Here is a 21,149-nt window from a genome sequence, read left to right as displayed (position 1 = left end):
AGGGAGTCTGTGGCAGCCAGCCCAGGTTCCTCAGAGCACAACAGGGCAAACTGGCTGAGCAGCAAAGGTCCTGTGAGATGACAAGAGGTGGAGACAGACTACAGGGGGATGCATTGTTCCAACATACTGAGCTCTCAAATCTGCAAACACCCCGTTTTCAGAAAGCTGACTGTGTCCCTGCCACCAGCCCCAGGGCAGGTCTGTGCTTCAAGGCCAGCCCTTGTGGACTTGGTAACACGAGCAGAGCTTTGGTAGCACTGCAGGGATAACTTTGGAGTCAGAATGTTTGATTCATGCGTGGCTCCTCTCATCTAACATGCACATACATGCTTCCCTCCAGCATCAGCCAGAACAATCTCCTCTCTTCTTTTTAAAAATAAACATCTTGATTCAGATCAGCACAAGGAAATTTCCATTCCCTTTCTGTGTTTCAGGAGCTCTTTCATCTCACTGAAGAGGCAAAGGGTGAGCAGCAAACCCAAAAGTTTTCCCAGCTCAGAATATTTTCAGGAGAGACGAGTGAATAGTGCAAATCTTTGAACTGTGTCATGAGCAGGACTGGCAGTTGGGCAACCTGCCATATTGTTATGGGACTGGTATTTGCAGTCTGTGAAAAAGTCTTGATGTGCTTCCCCTTCTGCTGCTGTATCTACTTGTAGGTATAAAACACTATCAAGTTAGAATGGGAAATTCTTTTGCAGGCTCTGCGAGGTGACAGATAATATTGAAAGGCTTGAGGCTCTGAACAGCACAGCCCCTAGTCTGAACTTCCCTGTGGATACATGGTGACCTGAACTACATATCCACACAGAGTGTGAAAAGCTTCTGAGGTGTCCAGGCTGTGAACTGGGACGTGTGAAAGTGATGGGGCACAACAGACAAAAAGGAATGATACAATTCACTGCTCATAAAGCCTGGTGGACAATGGCAGTCCCAATGAGTTCTGTGAGAAAAGGCAATCTGTCTGTGAAGGAACTGATGGCAGGAATGATGGCATTTCCAACTAAAGCAAACCTAGGTTCTGTAAGGATGATCTTTCCAACAGGCTGATCCAGAGTCACCAGGCATGGCTTCTTGTTAATGAGCTGGAGTTAATGAGTTTGAAACCCAGACTCTTCTCCCCTTGCAATTAGGAACCTGGAACCTGTAGGAGCCTACAAAGTTGCCCAAAAGACACAGTGTGGAGCACCTGAGATCTGAGGAGTTGAAATCCAAGATTTCCACTGTCTCTCTTGTCTGCCAGCTCCTCATGTGTGCTGAGGGAGCAGGCAAGGAGGTCAGAAGCTGCATAGGTTGGAAATCTCCCTAGAAGGTTAGCTCCTGGGGGAACCTGGGCTCCAGGAAAGACCTCCACAGAGCATTTTGATTTCTGTGAAACAATATTCCCTGGCAGAAGAATATTGGCTGAAGAATTTCTAACAAGTTCTGGCCGTGGTGCTTTTAACAAATGCTTTTGAGCTGATACAACTTACACCTTTTCCAAGGCTAGCTAGTCCCAATTTAACTACTCTCCAAGTCACAATCTAATTATAACAATTCTGTAAATGAGGAGTAATTCCAGTGAAGTCAACAGAAGGGCAGTAATGGGAATCTGTTAGGGTAAGACTCAGACTCTGTGATTTCAAAAGTGCTGCAAGCCTCAGAGGTAATTTCCCTGGGCCTGCATGCCATTGTGGAGAAGACAACAAGGGCTGCCAGCATATGAGAATCATGGGCCAGTGAATGGTCCAATCTCCACAGAAAACTGCAGGCTGCAACATTTTTTCCAAGTCATATCTAGTGACATCTTCAAGTACTGATGAAAATCCACTGGTTGAATAAAGGATAATATATTACTGAGGAACTTCAAGACTCTTATTTCTGACACGTTACCAAAGCTAAATGGTAGGAGGAGTAAGAAACTTAAAGGACACAGTGATAGTTAGAAATTAAGAAATGACCTATCAATGCAAACTGAGAATATCTGTTTGTAGTAATCAGCCAAGTTACTGGGCTTGATAGTAATAAATGCAAATAATTATAATTATTTATAGATGGACAGAAGTCTAATCATTAAACATACCATGGATGTTGGATACTAAGGAGTAATTTGACTGGATACCTGCTACTTTATCCTTGCTCTTCATTATGTTTATTAGTCATTACAACTGTGTTTAAAATTATTTATGACAGCATTGTAGTCCTATAATTAGGATTAATAATGAAAGTCACCATAATTGCTCAAGCAAAGTTAGAATAAGTGCAGGACCCAACTAACCAGCAACTTTAGCTGTTGCTCTGCCAATTTAAAGCATCCCAATTAGAGCTCTGGGTGTAATTGATTTTTTGTTGTTGTTGCTTGTTTCTTTGGCTGCCAAAATGGATGTGAGGAAGGGCAATTCAGGCTGCAGGATTCACTGTAAATTTGTTTGGGATTCTCACCTGAGCCCCCTCAACATACTGCACTTACTTTGCCACACAGCACCATATTCAATTTGAAAGGAAATGTTTTGTTTGCTGGCAAGAAGTGCAGAAGAAATGAAGGACACTCTTAGGAAGCTGCTAAAAGTTGCAGCTTCTTTCCCCTGTTCCTGCATATTCAGTGCTTGGGAGGCTGGGATGGAAGAGACCTGGTAGCATGTTTGTAGGTGGCATCAGAGTGGAGGTGTGGAGGGAAGGGGTGGGGTGAGTTTTGCTGGTAGTTGCTCATGTGCTCAATAGGAATGAACACCTGCTGAAGCAGGATGGAGGAAGTTGTTCCTGAGTACTTCCAGGCTGCTGGCCTTAGAAATGGTTTGAGAAGGATTTTCACTAATAAATTGTCTGTCTGATTTTATGAACGACCTGATGATCAGGCAGCAGTGTCTTTTACCTGAGTGTGGCAATTCCAGCTCTGAGAAAGACTAAAATCTCTAGACAAATGACAAGGACACTTGTCAGGCAGGTGGACAATCTGGCAACCTGTTCCCATGCCAGTGAAGTTTTAGCAATGTTGTACTGTAAAGCAGCCACAACCATGATTCTAGTTTCTTCAGGGTTTATTTTCCCCATGTGAAATGTATTTATTTTTAAACTGAAATTCTAATTACCACCCTGAATCTGGGATGTAATAAGTAGATGAAGTAAGATGATGAAATACTATCACAAGAGAAATCAAACTACATTTTGGCCCTTTAACATTTAATTCCTCTTTTCTTTGCACTCTTACGTGTTTAAATAGTTTAGTCAGTAAAGGCTGAGTGGTAGAGATGCTGAGAACTCAGAAAGGAAACAAGGCAAAATTATCAGCTTTGATCTCTGGGCAGGTTGTTGTGGCTACCTGGACTTGCAGAGGTGCAGAGGCCTCTCTGTGTGCATCACACAAGTGGAAACAGGTTGAATTTGTTGGCCATGCACTGACCATCAGCTTGTGCAACACAACGTTTTATCTAGACACATCCTGCCACTGGTTGTGTCTCCTGATCATCACAGAGCCATATAATCATGGGATGGTTTGGGTTGGAAGGTCCTTGAAGATCACCCAGTCCCACCCCTGCATGGGCAGGGACACCTCCCAGCAGCCCAGGCTGCTACAAGCCCCATCCAACCTGCCCTTCAACACTGCCAGGGATGGGGCAGCCACAGCTTCCCTGGGCAGCCTGGGCCAGGGTCTCACCACCCTCACAGGAAGGAATTTGTTCCTTACACCTTACCTAAATCTCCTCTCTTTCAGTCTGAAACCGTTTCCCCCCCTTGTCCTCTCACACAAGCCCTTGGCCCAAGCCCCTCCCCAGCTTTCCTGGAGCCCCTTCAGGCACTGGAAGGTGCTCTCAGGTCTCCCTGGAGCCTTCTCCTCTCCAGGCTGAACACCCCAACTCTCCCAGCCTGGCTCCAGAGCAGAGCTGCTCCAGCCCTCTGAGCATGTTTGCAGCCCTATGATCAATCAGTCCCTATCTGGTGCAGCATGGGCTGGAGCACCTCTCTTATGAAGACAGCCTGAGGGAGCTGGGGCAGTTCAGCCTGAAGAAGAGAAGACACTGGGAGGACCTCATGGCAATATTCCAGTACCTGAGAGGGCCTACAAGAAGGCTGGGGAAGAGCTGCTCACAAGGGCAGGTAACAACAGGACAAGGGGTGATGGTTTTAAGCTAGAAAAGGGTAGGTGGAAGTTGGACATTAGGAAAAAGTTCTTTAATAGGAGGGTGGTGGATCATGGAACAGGTTGCCTGGAGAGGTGGTGGAGGCCCCATCCCTGGAGACATTCAGGGTCAGGCTTGATGGGGCTCTGAGCAACCTGGTCTAGTGTGAGATGTCCCTGCTTATTGCAGAGGGTTGGACTAGATGAGCTTTAGAGGTCCCTTCCAACCCAAGACATTCTGTGATTCTGTGCCTCTATGATTCACGGTTTCAGACATGCAAGTGCAGCTTCAGCTGAGGTGAGTCAGGTACCAGTGACTTAAAACCTCCCCATCAGGAAAGCATCCAACACAAGGTGCCTTCTTGGTGAAGTTCTAGCACATGGCAGGTGCTGGCCTGGGTCCCAGCATCTGGCTTGCAATACTGTAACCAGTAAATCCTCCTGATACTGTCCAGCTGTGAGAGCCAGGTCATTGCAGCAGATCTGGCCCTGTCCTGGATGGCAAGGATCCATGGAACAAGGTTGGTGCAGGGATCCCCCATCCTCCCAGGCCTGCTGTCCTTCCCCAGCACAGAGAGCACAGAGCTCCCCTGCTTTACGTGGCTGGCACGTTAAACAGCTGCATCTTTGGCACAGCTGCCTTTGAAGTCTAATCTTCTGCAGTTCCTTGTTTTCCCAGGGAAATGCTCCCCAAGAAGAGGGACAAATACTGATTTGAATAGTATTTTGCACCTCTGTCACTATTGGGCTGGCTTAGATTTTTTTTTTTTCCTCTCCTACTTAACTTGGGGGTCATTCCTTAATGTTTGCACTGAGCCTTGTGGCATTGGTGTGGATTACATTCAGCCCACTAATACTTCAGAAAAGCTTGAATCTATTTTCACTTCCCATTTGCACTGTGGAAATACCAACGTACCCCAGGGGGGATTTTCTGCTCCTCACCATGTGGACATTTATTTTATTTTTCTTTTTGGAAAAACCACCACCCAACAGAGGATGGGGAAACAGTTCTGTAAAAAGAAACACAGATATATTTTTGACATAGATACTACTGAATCAGGTTTTAAATTGAAAATAAAAGTTAGTATAATATGGAAAGCAAAGCTTTTGCAAGTCCAGTGTTATTTTTCAATCAGTATTGTTAGCACTAATGGTAAGAGGAGGCTGAGCTCAACCTCTGGCTTGAAAAGATTCCAAATGAAATGCCTTGAATCAGAGTCTTTGTCCACATGTTATGTTGGATATTAATGTTTAAAAATGCCCTGGTTGGAGCTTCTGAGCACATTTCTATCCACAGACAGCATCAGATTCAGGGTGGTTATATTAGGTCTATGCTCTAACCAAAAGTACATTTTCTTTGCAGGACACCTTTCCACCTGATAGGAGCTATTTCTTAAATGTTAATAACACATCATCTAAAAATACTGCTGCACCAGGAATTTAGGTAAAGGGAATATTTCAGGAAGGCTGGGCTTAAAAGCAGGAAAGAGAAAGCAGAATGTCTCATCTGAGAGGCCAGGGCACTCCAGAGAGCAGTAAAAAGAGGCAAGACCTGTTGAGTGAGATCCTTCCAGCTCAGCATCCTCCTGGGCTGCGGGGTCGGGCTCCTGGGGGGAGATGTGAGCCCTAATCCAGGAGTCTCAGGGACACAGAACCAGAAGTTGGCAGAAAAACAGCTGCTTAAACATTTTGATGGCAGTAGCTCTCCTGAAGCTTTTCCTGGGTTCCACAGAGTTATTTTTATTTGCTTAGGAGGTACATTGTACAGTGCTAACAGAAGAAAAGTAAATATCGATTCCAGTCACTGAAATATTCATCAGAATTTCCTATTGCAGACTGTCCCCTCCCCACATAATTCTTTATAATTATTCCAATCTAGTATAGGTATTTCTTAGTTATACCTAAATGAATGCCTTTGGAAACTAACATTTTTTCTATGTCTGTAAGGCACTACACTTTATTTTGGCCTGGTACCCTGAGCCTGAAATGTGTTCTTTCTGGCATAAAATCAAAAGAATCCAAACAGGATATCACATCTCATAAAGAAACTATGCATATTACACAAGGTTTCAAATGTAGAAACAGATACTCTCAAAACTTATGTCTCAGAATGTAACAGAAGCATTTCAAAACAGCAGCAGCTGCACGCACCCACTTTGTGTTTCCTCAGCATCATCCAGAGGTGAATTTTTACACAACTGGCTGTAGCATTTGCAAAAAACCAATGTACTTGCTCCTGGTTGGGACACATTCCTGCTAGATACTGAAAATCTATGTCATTGATTCCCACTCAACAGAATGAGACCAACACACAACCTCCAGGGGCTGTAGTTTTTATGTGCCACGTTCATCCCAGCAAAACCTGTTGGAATGCTGGAAATCCGTAGATGGTGCTGGTAAAGTCAGCCATGCAGCTTCTGCCCAGAAGAATACATGGTCAGTCACAGCTTGGGAACAATGCTACACGAGGAAGGGTGAGGGTTTGTAAAGTGGTTTGGTTGCCCAGCAGTTACCCTCACTCCTGATTTCTGTGTTCCAGGTACCCAGCAGTAGCTGACACCAGCAGCCCCTGTGCTGTGACTGTTTTACTAGGACACATCTGCACAAATGTTCAGGAGGTGGGGATATTTCGTGGCCCATGGCTCTGCCCAGTGCTGGTGTGGGTCAGTGGGTCCCAGTCTGGAAGGACCACATCAGGGAGGCAGCTACTTGACATTTCCCCTCTCATGTTTAGTCTCTCTTCTAGCACTGCAAACATAGTTCCAGCAACAGGGGTGCTTTTTTGGGTATGTGTTTGATGTGAAACTGCCCAATTCCACGGGAACATTCCATGTAAACCACCATACTGCCTCTAAAGGTAAAGATTTTTAGGCCGTATCATGTGGTCGTATTTAAACCACTGTCCTACAGTGGGAACATGTCACAGTTCGTCACTGGCTCTTTCAGCTGTGCTTCCCTCAAACCACTGAAAGAAAGTTGTAAAAGGCAGTTCACAGTTTATTCCTGCTGGGGAAAGCTTATATCAACCTCTGAACTTCCGTATTTCTGGACTGAGAAAAATGGGTACACTGCTTCTTCTCATAAACAAGTTGTTCCCATGTTCTGTGGGAATGTTTATATCCGAGAACACTCCATGTGCAGGTGGTGACCTGGAGGAGGAAAGCACTTCCCACTGCACCAGGAGTGACCCTTCCCATCTGAGCTCCATGCAGCTCAACCCGGGAGTCCTGTGTCTCCAGTTGGAGGATACTTCTTGCAGGCCAGAGAGTGAAGACTCAGCATCTGAAACCAGGCTGACTCTCGGTTGGTCTGCTCCAACACTGACAGTCTTAAATAGCCAGTGGCTGCTTTCACAGGGCTGTTTTTGTTCTGACTTGGCTTATTTTTAGGAAATGCATCTTGAAGTCCCAGGGTCTTACAGCGAAAACACTGGCACCTTCTGGAGTGCTGTTAATGCTGGGGCATTAAAAATGTGGAATGCAAATAACAGCAAATGGAAGGATTATAAGACCTTATGACATCAAGTTTCATTGCAGCCTTCAGCTTGTAAATTGGGTGTGGAAACTGAGGATATGCCATGTGAAGGACGATGAAGAGACAGGAGAAATCCCAATAACCTGGGAAGTCTTGATTTTCAAGCCTTTTCTCTAACCAGTGCCTATTTACTGGGATCAAACTGTGCAGAATTCTGATTGCTGCAGGAAAGCAATTTATTTTTAGCAGAAAACAAGTTATGAAGGTTTTTCTTTATCCTCTTCATTGTAGGAAATGGTGAATAGACTTTATATCTTTGGTAATGGATTTTCCAAAGTGTTTTGCAAGTGATTGGTCACAAAGGGGGAAGTGGAACCTGCAGAACCAAGAATAACTCCTGTATTTCCAGAAGTGAGATGTTGAAAATATTAAGGCTTGTGCCCCATGAGTGTCAGGGAAAAAAAAAATGTAGTCAAGTTCCAGTGTATATAATGAAAATTCTAGGTGGGCTTTCAAGATCTGGTACTTGGAAAGAAGTTGATATATTGCTGTAAATTGAATTTGATAGTCTCTGTCAAAGGGAAGGAAGTGCATCATCAATTGCCAGTGCTGGGGAGGACAGCTGACTGGACATCCTGAAGCCAGGATGCAAGTCCTGTGCTTTAAATGGACTTTAGCTGTAGTGGATAAAACTCATTTGCAAAAAGATGTAGCATTTATCCTTGAATAAGAGCAGGCATATAGGAAATTAACTATAAATAGTTCAAGAGCTGTTCTGGGCAAACTGTCCCTGTAGGTAACATCTAATAGTCAGCTTTCTTTGGAAAATTGACAAGATTTTGTTGGGATATTTAAGTTTTCCTCAGAGAGAGAGAGAGATAGAGGTATGAAAAGTATCCATTTAAAATACATAATGCTTCACTGAGTCATGGCTGAGTGAATGCTAATGGCAGCACTGATTCACTCATCATTAATTTATGTTATTTTTTTTAATCCACTCTTTATACAACTCCAGTTTAAAATTGCTATTTATTCAAATGATGGCAACAGCCAGGTATTGCTGCGAGGATCTGAGCACTGTTGTGCTACCTGTTGTATCAGATGTAGTGAAAAGATGGATGAATTGCACCGAAGATTCACAATTAAAGCATAAAATTATGTATCTGTTGAATGTGAGTCAAAGAAAAAAGTGGGGAGCAGACAAGGCAGCGAGGACACAAACATGGTCATGGTGATAAGTTGCACCCTTTCCAGCCCAGCTGCCTGGCCTTTGTGCGGTGCATAGTGAACCTCACAGCTGAGGTGAGAAGGCAGTTGGAAGAGGGTGACTGAGTGGATCCCAACTATTGAAAGGAAGGAAAGACAGAAGGACAGCTGGACTCAGTGGAGGTCCAGATTGGACACTTGGGAGAGCAAGAATGAACACTTGCAGATGGGTACAAAACCAGGTACTGATGTTGAACCGCTGTTCCTTGGTGAAAAAAAGATGCCCATGGAAATCAGCTGGGTTTCCAAGGACAAGTTGCTGGGTTACAAGTTACTTCACCTCCCCTTTCCTATTGAAAACTAAGGCTAGTTTGAGCTGGACAACTATCTCCAGGATCTTCTCCAAAACTAAGAGGGGTCTAAGAGGGATGGAATTAATCTCTATTTACAGGCACCTCTTTCCATTGACTATCGAAGCTGCCAAAAAGACCAGTGTACACTAGATGTACATCTTCTAGAGATGCTGAGTAGATGAGACAAATCCCACCCTAGAGGAAGTCCCAGCATTAGTCTGCTGATCATTGTGCTCATGAATCTTTCATTATAACACATTGTTATCTGTCCTATTGGATACCTGAATTGGATATACACTGCTGAGGGATTCAAACCCTGTGAGTCTCAGATCACTGAATTTGTGTGTGATAAGAAGGTGAAGTCAAGAGTTGTCACCTGTGGCCGTGGACCTGTGGGGCAGCCCTAGGGCCACGTATTCATCCTTAGCTGCTAGAGGGATGAGTGTTACCAATCTACTCATGAAGTTGCACTTTGGTTGGAGTTACTGCTCCTCACTCATGTGAATTTCTTCTCTCAATACCTTTGTTTACTTAGTTAAGAAACACTAAGAAATTAATCTTGATTTCAAAATGTCATCTGGTACTTTTAAGATAAACCCATTTCATTTAAAGCAAGTGAGTGATTCTCTTGGAAACCCAACTGTATCTCAGAGTCAGAGCCACAGGACAAGAAAATAGATGTACTACTTTCCATATTTTCTGCTGGGGTGGAAGAAATAACTTATTCTAAAAATGCATTGTTTGTGTTTTGGTCTGAAAAGCAGCTATTGGGTGATCAGTATAACTAATGGCTAGCAGGGCACTGGTTCAGCCTAAGTCCCGGCAAGATGGTTTGAAAACTGAGCCTGCTGGGCTGTGTCTACAACATAGTAAGGACTTGGGCATCATCCTCTGGGGTGGAGGACAAGTAGCATGGAAAGACTTTCTCTCATTTAAACCCTCTTTCCAACAGAAATCAGAATAAACCATACTGGAGATAGTCCCTGGCTCAAGCTGAACTCTGTCTGGGGGGTGTGGGAATGCAGCCTACACAAGGGGTGTGCCAGCCAGGTAGCAGCAGGGATCAGGTGTGAGCCCTCAGCCAGAGGATGGGCCACCTTGCATTTGCTGGTATAGACACAGCCAGACTGCAGGACCCTAATGAAGTGGCTAAGTTAAGGAGTGATGAAGGGTTGTGAGTCAGTTCCCAGTTTGGGGGGCTCAGGTGGAATAGCAAGGAAGGAAAATAGGGACATTAAAATCTTGAATAGAATATGATGTTTCACCTGGAAAGGACCTACAATGATAATCTAGTCCAACTGCCAACTTGCCACAGAGGAAGTTTCCATTAAAAAATATCTTTCTTTATCAAATTAAAATAACCTTCTCAAGGGTTGCTTTTGCACAGTGTTTTCCATTTCTTCTTAGGCTGTGAGAAAATCTTCAGTCTGTTGATTTCTTTAGAGGGTTGGCTGTGAACTTGACAATGGAGGTCTCTGATGACAGATCAGTCCACTTGACCTTTGTCCTTCTCTGTTCCAGAAATAATGTGAGTAAAACTAGATGCATTCAGGGTGTACCTTGAATCTGTAGTAAAAGATTTATTCTCCACTAGAAAACACTGATAGAATTTCATAACTTTGGTGGGGACTCAGCACCCAGGATACTGTGAGAATGTGGCCCCTGAAGCTGTGCAGAGGGAAGGGGGAACATGTATCTCCTGCATCCTGACAAGGATACTTCATCTGGCTGCTAAGCATTCAAAAAGCTGGGCAGGTTTTTCAGAGTTGAGTCTTAAGACTAAAGATGTCCTGAAGCAAAAATAAGAATGCAGTGGTGAATTAGCCACTACATTGACCATTACTAAAAGCACTACAAGGCATTTAACAAACTGGAGGGCAAATCCACATCTATGCCAAGGGACTGGGAGCAGCTGTGACAACAGAGTGTCAAGCTCATTTTTGAGTGCCTGAAAAGGAATCACTGAAATCAGTTCCAGAATCCTGATTGTGGCTGTTAATTCTCAGCTCACAAACTCACTTAAAACAGCAACATCAATGGATGTTTTCATCAAGCCCCAAACTAAGGTTCTGGGTTATGTAGCAGATCTCTTACAGCCTCTGCAAGCTGGAGATAAGGTACATGACACAGAGAAATGTCTTTCTGCTCTCCTGCTTCTTTGATGGTGTGGTGAGGCAAGATGCCTTCCATGGAGAAGCATGAACATGTGATGAGCAACATTCAGTATTTGCTCATGTCAGGAGCAGAGGACACTGTACAGGTGCTTTGCTCTGCCCATGCTTCCTAAAAACATTTAACATGGCTTTCAAAAAGCACATCCACCCATCTGGGTGCTCCTGAGCTTCATACAGAGTATGTTCAAATCAGGAATTTTTCATTTTCAAACATTTCTACATTTTTGTAAAGACAGTATATGCAAAATCAAGCATGTGGATCTTGTTTTTAAAATTACGAACATACGTTCTTTTACCTCTTCCGTATCAACCTGGCCATTTAGGTTACTGACTTGGAGAGGCAGGGACTCTGTGTTACTACATGGATCTGTAATACCAAGGAGAAAGATGCTCAGTCTCAGCTAAACTCTTTGGACAAGACCAGAGTAGATATTAAAAAAATTGACCAGCCACCCCAAGCTCGTCACTTCAGAGAATGTTACATTGCAGTGAGCCCAAAGAGCACAGCCAGGGAGAAGGATCTGTAGTACGGGGGGCTATGTAACATCATGTAACAAAGGGGTGCTGCCTCAAACAACCCAGAGCTCATAAGGTGCAACAACATTTCTGACAGTTTCTTCTTTTTTCCCTTATGTAAGAAAACTGCATCTTTAACACGGCGACTGATCATTGACTGATCCGTGGTGAGAGCAGAGAGTGCCCCTCTCGTGTGAGCAGGGGAGTTATGATCCCACTTCATTTTCTGCCTTGTGTAACAGAAAGCTCAGCCACAACTAGATCAAGGACAGTCAGCCCTGCAGATTGGTTCAAAGTCTTGGCTTAAAGGGGCAACCTCCTATGACATTCAGTGGGATTATTTCAAGGGCAAAACTTAGAGGTACATTAAATCAATAATAAATTACTGGAAGAGATTTGAAGTTCAGAGCCCTCAAAAAACCTGTTAAAAGTCCAGAAGGATGAAAACAAGGCTAACAAAATGAAGATAAGCTCACTTCCACATTTTTTTTTTCTACCTGTGATCTACTTTTGACCTGGAGGATTCGTAGCATAAGACTAAAATCTCCTTCAGGCAATGATTTACACCTTGCATACCAATAACTTGCTTACAGTTTAGGCTGTTGACAAGCAACATGTTCTGTCCTCATCCCTGGTATCAGAAGATGTGCTGAAATGTGACATGCAGGCTCTGAAAGTTAGCTGGAAGCTGATTTCCAGCAAGCAGGGAGGTTATGGGAGGAAGCCAGATGAAAGTTCTGCAGGTTAACCAGAGGAATCCCTGAACTAAAGCTCCCAGTGTCAGTGACAGTCCCTTTGGGTTCTGTGTTTTTCAGAAAACAGGCACTGCAAGACTAAGGCTGCTGCTTGTGCTCATGTGGCTGCTCTTCAGCGCCACTTCTGCAGGGGTTTATGGGGTGCTAACAGTGGGACAGTCATTTATTCAATGATGAGAGACAGATGGAAGCTCTGCCTGGAGGATCTCGGTATCTGCGAGTATGTTAGTGCAGATTTCCAGTGCAGGAGGGAAGAAAGATAAGAGCCCCGTGTTGCCAGACTTTTGAGAACAGGACACTTATGGTTTCTGTTGCAGAGCAAACTTCATGATAACCTCCCTGAGCTCTCATGGTCAAGCATTTAATGGATGTAATGGAACTGGGCTATACTTTATTGCCCTCGAGTATTATTCCTAGAGAAACTCCACACCGTGCCAAGGTTTCCTCAGATGACACTACAGTTGGATGCTGACTTTCTGAGTCTGCATTTGCTGGCATGACTGTGTGTGCAGGGGCCAGCAGCCTCAGCATGTAATGCCAGAGATGCAAGTTTAAAATTCAAATAGGAAAAGTGTCCTGCCTGAAGGTGTAATCATTGAGGGACAAGCATGGAAGGTGACCAGCTCTCCACAGGTAAATGGAGCTTTAGCAGGCTGAACACACAGAAGACTGATGTTCTGGTTGGTTAAGCATGCAGTCGGGGGAATGGCAACAGCTGCTCATCTCAAAAGAACGGAGAAAGCAGGTCCCTGTGACCTTCTGGCTGGTGCTGTAAATTTGATGCTGATGGACGGACAGGCTCAAAGCAGCGCCCTGCAATGCCTCTGACAGAGCTCTAGGCCACCTCAGAGTGGGCAGTCTCCTTCTTTTATGCCTCCTGCTTTTATGCCTCCTTCCCCTCAGGAGTAGCTTTGGCTTCAGAAAGTGTGAAAAGAAAATGAGAAAACGACTCGAAGGTTGTGGACACCTTTAGGATAAATTAGACCAGAGTCCACATTGTCATTGAGGTGTCTTTCCCAGCCTTGGATGCTTGGCTGAATGATTTCAGGCACATCTACATTTTGGGAAGGTAATGGATTCAGGGAGTCTCTGGCTTCTTTTTATTATTTCTGGACTTCTGGGGTCTAAACAGGTACTCGACTGGGAAGGATTATAGCCAAGAGAATTTCACCAGTGGTTAGTTTATGGTGAGTCACCTGGCATCATTTCCAGGTGCCTGAATTGTCATGGATTATGGAGGTGGCTTCATTCCTAACTGTGGAAAATGATGGAGATAAGACTGGAAGCTCTTCTGAAAGGTACTGAGCTTTTCCTGAGCTCTCTTCAGTGTTACCAGCCAGCTCCCAGAGCCAGCCAGCTCCACCCTTTCAGCTTCTTAGCTGGGTTCCTTCTGCAGTCACTCCTTTGCAGTATGCTCCCCTAAGAGGCTGCAAGCCCTAAAAGAAAGTCACTTACTGCTCCTTTACTTTGCTAATGAGAGTTTGATGTTTGCTCTAGGAAGAAGAGCATACAAGCTATCAGCAAGTATTGAATTTCTTACAGATTTTTGTTGCTGTTCTGCAGGGAAAGTCTGATTTAATTGGTATTTTATGATGTTCCAGCAGGTCTCCATTTAGTTTAGCTGTCACACAAGATGGGGTAAGAATTAGATTTGCAGCTAAGAGCTTCTGAGTGGTTTCTTTTTTAGCTGTGCTTTCTTGCATGAAATCATCTCTGAAGACTTTTAAAACAGTGGTCTCTTCTTTAAGGGCTTGGTAGAACAATGTTCTGAACTTGATTCTATGCAAACTATGTGGACATTTCTCTTCCTGCTCGGGGAGAGTCCTGTTGATTTAAACTGCTCCAGCCTCTGAATAATGCAACCCAAAACACCTGGGCTCTGGGGCACTGCGTGGATTGTGGTCATGACTGAAGGGCTGGGCTTTGCACAACAGAAGTGTCATAAAACACAGATGTTTTTTAAGTCACAGAATGTCACGAATGTGTCTGCTGCAGCCTTCCTGAATAGCTCCACCAGGAACTGAAATATTTGAACCAAAAGATGCTGCCACTTAAAACAACTTTTATTTTATTTCATTTCATTTTATTTGAGGATGATGTTAATTTATTTTTTTTAAAGGAAAATTTTAAAATTGTGATATATCTTCAGATTCTTGAATAACTTTTCCCAGCCATTTTGGCTTTTGGAATGATGAAACTGAGCTTGGAAAAGAGAGAGGAAAAAAGAAAAAAAGAAAAGAAAATATAAAATACTGATTTAATTTCAACATTTTCAGATGAAATTTGAATTTGAACAGTCACAGTCCTGTTTGTGGTAGAAGAGAAGGGGTCTCCTGATTCCTGCATGTCTATTGTCTGTGCTTTATGGACCTGCAGAGCTCAGTGAGGATCTGATGGATCAACTTTGATCAGATGGAGCCTCAGAGCTGAAGTGTCCAGGATCAGAGGTTGAAGCACAAAGTTTGAAAACAATCTCCCAGATTGTGCAGGGCACAGAAGGAAGGCTGGTGTGTGAGAACTGGCTTATGCACCCTTCTTGAATCCACCACTTACTAATGGCCAGAAAATAATGGTCTGGATGGAAAATGTAAAGCAGCTCTTACATGACACCTCCCCTACCTGCCAGACAGGGATCCCCAGCAGGGCTGTAGCCAAGGAACAGCATTTGCATCAGGGGGCACCTCTTCAGCTTTCATTTGGTTTGGAACCAACTTCTGGTCTATTCTACAAATCCTTCTCTTGTCAGACCTACCTTTCTACTTCTGCCTGAGTGTTTGTAGGTGATTGCACAGTGATACTGCAAATGTTCTCATAGTGCAGCTTTGCACAGGTAGTTACAGAAACACAGGGGGGTCACAGCCTCAAAGGAGCAGAAAAGGACTCTCACCTCATGCCCATCTTTCTGATTTTAGTAAGTATCTCAATGCAGAAGTGAAAGATAATAATTTTTCAAAGACAGAAAGAGAACCTGACAGAAATAAAACTGTCCTGACCACAAAACAGATGCTCTGTAGCTGTTGTTTAACCAAATGCAAGGCACAAACTAGACAAGTCCATACAAGACGTTGGCAAGTTGTCTAGGAGACACACTTCAAAAGATTAAGAGCAGAAGTGGAATGCTTCCAACACGTTTCACTTAGAACAAAATCTAGGGGAAAATCACCCCAAAATAATGTAATTGTTTTTGCTTGGTGGCACATGGCACTATATTGCAGTTCAGAAGTGACATATGCTCTCACTCAACTGCTGTGCCCCAGAGCCACTACACTGGATAAGGAAATTCTACACTGATTTATTAAAAAAAAAATCCATGTCTTTGCTGTTTCAGGCCCTGAATTTGGTGACCAAAAAAAAAAATAAATCAAAACCCATTTCCTTTCCAGCAGAGCAGACAGGGAGCCTGCTGTTTCAGATGGGAGATACATGATTGTTTCAATATTTTTAAAGCATCCTGTTAAGCACTTGGTAAATATACATTCAAGGATTAAAGGGGAGGCAGAGCAGCCTTCTGTATAGAGAACCTGCCTGGGAAAGGTGGGAAAACTGTGCACTCCTCCAAAAAGCAACCAGTCCAGGTGCAATGAGGAGGTAAACCTTCCTGAAAGTGACTCCTGCATTGGATGTTTTCAGCATTAAAAGACACCTTTATTGGTATTTTGTTAATTGTACCTTGCCTGGGTTTTCGAGACACCTTCACACAATAGCTGGGGGCTAGAAGTCATTAGGTGTTGGAAACAAAATCTTGTAAAACATTGATTTTATTCTTTCTTATTTAATGTTTTTAGGAGAACCCCAGATTTTCCCCAGGGACCACTTTGTGTAGCAGGACTAACACATTAAACATTCAAGGCCAATTTCCCTCACACTCTTGTGTGGGAGAGCAAGAATGCTTGCTAGAATTGTCCATCTCCTTTCAAGCATCAACCTCATCTAAGCAAATTTTCAGTGACTTCACTCTCTTAACGTACACAGATCTATTGAGTCTGCTGGTCTGTGGGTGAGACTTGCTCAGCTGCTTCACTCATTATCAAAGGTTTCCAAGTGCTTTCATCTGAGACAGGGAGACTCTTTCTTGGTCCCACATGCCAGATAATACCTGTTTGGCTTTCGGGCACCACAGGAGGAAGGGAGAAGCCACACACGGTCCCTGGGGTCCCAGCTCAGTGGAGCCCTGCTGAGATGCTCCTTCCCAGCTATGACTGACTTTTGTGGCATCTTTCTGGGCCCATAACCCTGAGTCCCAGAATTCATTCTCCCTTCAAAAGCCCCTGAACTCTAAAATGATGCATCCTGGGCTGTTTTTGCAAATTCCTGCTGCCCGCTCTGACCTGCAGGAGTGTTCCTGCTGCTTGTGTACTGCTCTGCTTTTCCTAACAATTCCCTGTTTTAAGTGGCACCTTCTAATTTAAACTCCTAAACCTTGCCCAACTAAGCACTGCAGATTGCTGAATGAGTGAAAGGCTGCAGATTTGCCTATCTCTGGGAGATAATGAAGCCTCAAAATAGTTCTTGTAAAATACCAGCTCGCTGGCTGTTTATGAGGCACATAAATTACCACTCATGGCTTGTTCTGCAGATTAGTACATTCTGCACGTTATTCGCTTTGGTTTTTGCTAGGAGGCCTGTAAGAATCCAGTGCTTCAGAAGTACAAGTAATAAATTTACTGCACCACGACTCTGGTGGTTCTGTTTTCAAGCCCTCCCTGCAGGGCAGAGCTCCAGTTCTGCTGGAGCCCTGCATGTGCTGAAACCCAGGCAGCCAGGGCTTGCCTTTCAGCCTCCCTGGCTGTGACGAACCCGCGCCAACCCCACAGACAGATCTTGGTGCCAATTGTTCAGCATTTAACAGGAGGCTGTCTGAAGAGATCATCTAGGTAGGAAATCAGCTAGGGCACTTGTTTTGATAGAGCAGGTGGCAGCACAGGGCTGCTGGGGAAGACCTTTCTGGGAGCAGCACAAGCAGCAGGTGGGGAGCTGCTAGCAGCAGCCATCAGCCTTCTGGCTCTTACCGTCTTCTTTCAGAAAGGGAAATGTGCTCTATTTAGGGGCCCATCTTGTTCCCAGTATTAATGTCTGGACTGAGAATCATCTAAAGCAGTTCTAACGTCCTGCTAGTTCCTTTCCTACTTTTTTTTTTTCCAAAGGAAATCAGCAGTGGGTGGAGCTCGTACCTGTGTGCAAGTGGCTTGCTCTTCACCTCACAGCCAGCAGAGCTTCAGGGAATGATGGAGGTTTTGCTCATGACAGTGAAAGCTCCATTCACTTCCCTAAACAGATGTTTTGAAAGTACCTTAGACAACCATATGGGATTTACAGGTAAAAGAGGGAAGCTACAGAAAGCCTGTGCCACCCTGAAACAGTGGCTGGAGGCTCATTGGGATAACACAGAAAATCTCAAAGGCCGCTCAGGACCAGCTTTAGGCAAACTGGCTGCCTGGTGTTGGCCTTGGACTCTCTTCTACCTGAGCCCTAAGGTTTCAAATGGATTGAAGTGACCCAAGGCCTGTGTTTAACACTGAGCAGCCACTGCTGGGATGGCAGGATACTGGGTGCCCCTGAAAAATCAACAGCTGAAACTGCAGCAAATTAATGACTTCTCCAAGTGCCTAATTTAAAAACACTTTGACAACTAAGGGAAATTTGGACACTCTTGTGTTCTGAAAATCATTCTCTAATAGTTAAATATAAGTTGGCTGAATGTTAATCCTAAAATCTTGGGTTCCCATTTTTGTATTCAGTGATGGACTGTAATTCTTATATACAATTGCTTATGAACATGCCTAAACCTGAAAGTTCCCAAAGTACCTGCAGAAGCAGGAATTGCTGTATTCAACAGTAACAGAACTTTTCCTGTTACTACAGGGGCTATGATTTCCTTTCCTAAATTTCCAACCACTTTGTTCAGTGTGACCTAAGTGATGGATAATATCCATTTTCCTCTCCACAGAAATGCTAGTTTGTAAGTGGTTTGGATGTTGAGAAACACTTACCTCTTCCAGCCCTAGAAATCTGCAAACTCCAAATCCTGTTTTTTTTTCCTACATTATGCTAACAAGAAGAATTAAATTAAAACCAAGGATTTTTATGATTCTGTGATCACTACTCTTACTGTTTCTCTCACCTGGATGGAGACCCAGGACTTGTCTCTGCTCTCTGAGACAATTCAAAATAGGAGCTTGTCATAACCATCAGTCTGTAGAGCAGGAGCTCCTGGGAGTGAGGGCAGACTGTGTGCCTCTAGGTACACAAACATTCCTGATCCTTTAGCCTCCTCTCTTATGCCCCCTCTCAAGAGGGAAGGAGATGATGACTCTGGGCCTTGGAGATGATGCACTTACCCAGGTGGAGGAATGCTGGGTCTCATGGAGGTTTGGTACATCAAGTATCTCTAGGCCTAGCCCATGCTTGGAGCAAATATTGGCAGATTCTCGCTGGTTAACAGACTGTAGGTCTCTCTTTGATGTATGTCTCTTTTCAGGGAGGTGAATGATGTTTTTACATTTCCACTGTTCTGTAAAATGTAATAACTTCATCAGAGCCTTTCCAGGATTCCTGGCTTAGTTGCAGGCGTTTCAATTTGCAAAATAAAAAAAGTCTCATCAATGAAAATGAGTAAAACACAAAAAGGACTGGATAAAAAATACCAAGCACACCAAGCTCTGGAGGCTGATATTAATAGGAATAAAAGAGAGGAGAGATAATGAATAATTCATGTAATTGTTTTGGAAAATATTTTTTTCAAAGAAGCAATATGTGAGGAGAAGGTTTATTTCTCAGTCTTTTCTCTGTTGACTGTGTAGGGGCAGAGGCATAGGGAAGAGAAACAAAGAAAGGAAAAACTTGTGTTTCTCCAGAGGAAATCCTTTAAAAAACCACCCTAACATCTATCTAGTGAAGCTGTGACATGGTATTCATCTCTGTCATGCTTGAATCCCTCACGTTTATTCCAGTCATTCTGAGTCAGAAAACAATTAGGAGGTAGGAATGCTCAGATGTAGGATCCAAGCCCTTTCATAGGATCACAGAATCACAGAATGGTGGAAGGGACCTTAAAGATCATCCAGTCCCAACCCCCTGCACGGGCAGGGACTCCTGCCACCATTCCAGGTTGCTCCAAGCCCCATCCAACCTGCCCTTCAACACTGCCAGGGACGGGGCAGCCACAGCTTCCCGGGGCAATCTGCCACGCTTTAGAACCACCATCTTCAGTCTTCCTTTAGAAAACGCATCTGCAGGACTCTGCTTGGCAATCTCAAAGAGAGATGGTTCCAAGGTAGCATGTGCAGCTGGGGAAATAGTGGGTCTATGAGCCATTTCTGCAGGCGGTCAACAATTAGGAGTAATCACAGCATCTGCCTTTAGTCACCTCATTTATCTGGGTATTTTAGCTACCTGATCCACACAGACCTCCTGGGTAGTCAAAAGAAGAAGGTATGTTCCTTCAAGCACCATCTGGAGCTCCTAACTTGTCTGCTGTCTTCAGCCACCTCCTGCAGAAACTCTTCCCTGCTGCCTAGAGAAAAGTTGGAGAAACCAGCCATAACATAGCTGACTGAATTCAGGGCTTAAAGATGACATCTGTGCATGAACTTGTGATATGCATTTCAGACAAAGTATTCATATTGTGCTCTCATTTTTCCTCTGGTCTTGTTTACTTATGTAGCCCAAACCACTCAGACTGAGGGTGTTGGATTACTCTGTTATAGTTGGATTTATGTACCATTTTCAGGCTGTTTCTTTACAATATCAATTTGTACAAATGCTTCATTATTATTTGATAAGTTTATTGTACATTAAAGTATTCTGTATTACCACATGAATATGGGCTTGCTTTTAATGATTCCTACATTACAAACTTCTTTATAAGAGCTAGCTGTGCTATCACTTGTTAACAATTCATTACAAATTTTTTTTTTGTAAAATATGTTCTAAAAGAAGTTATCAGTGAGTTTAACTGCACCCAGTAATTATTTCATAAATATTAATAAAGAACATGCACACAAACATGTGCACACACACTCCATACAAAATTATGTCGTGTACTTAATGGTCCCTTATCAAGTGAAATTTATGGTTATTATGCTTTCATGCTTGGTGAGAATATAAAACAAAAAGTATTTTAGAAAATTGTCATTGAGTGGAAGTGGCATATAAATCCATCCAATTTTTCACTTAAACTTTGACAAATGGTTCTTGATTTACAGCAAAAATCTCTCTAATCTACTTCAGAGTGAAAATGATCAAATAACAAACAACCCAGGCTACAAAGAAGACAGACAGCACTGATATTCCTTCACTCATCAGAAGAGCCCTTGGTGACTCAGTTTGGCCAGTGGCCTGTACCTCCTCTCCATGGGCTGTAGATTTTCTGACAGAAATACCACCAGTTCATCAAGTGCCTGTTGGTTATCTGCCCTACAGCACAAGCAACACCCCAGAGAAGTTCACCTTGACAGTCTAAGCTGCAGAGAGATGTTGTCTGCAGCACGTCCCATCACCCCAGACCTTCAGGTGCCAACACAAGGAGGACACAGCAGCCTCCTCCCTGCCTGTTTGGTCCCTCCCTGTGAGAGCC

Source organism: Apus apus, chromosome 3 (assembly GCF_020740795.1).
Source record: "Apus apus isolate bApuApu2 chromosome 3, bApuApu2.pri.cur, whole genome shotgun sequence".
NCBI lineage: Eukaryota > Metazoa > Chordata > Aves > Apodiformes > Apodidae > Apus > Apus apus.
Note: the sequence above shows the minus strand (reverse complement) of the source record.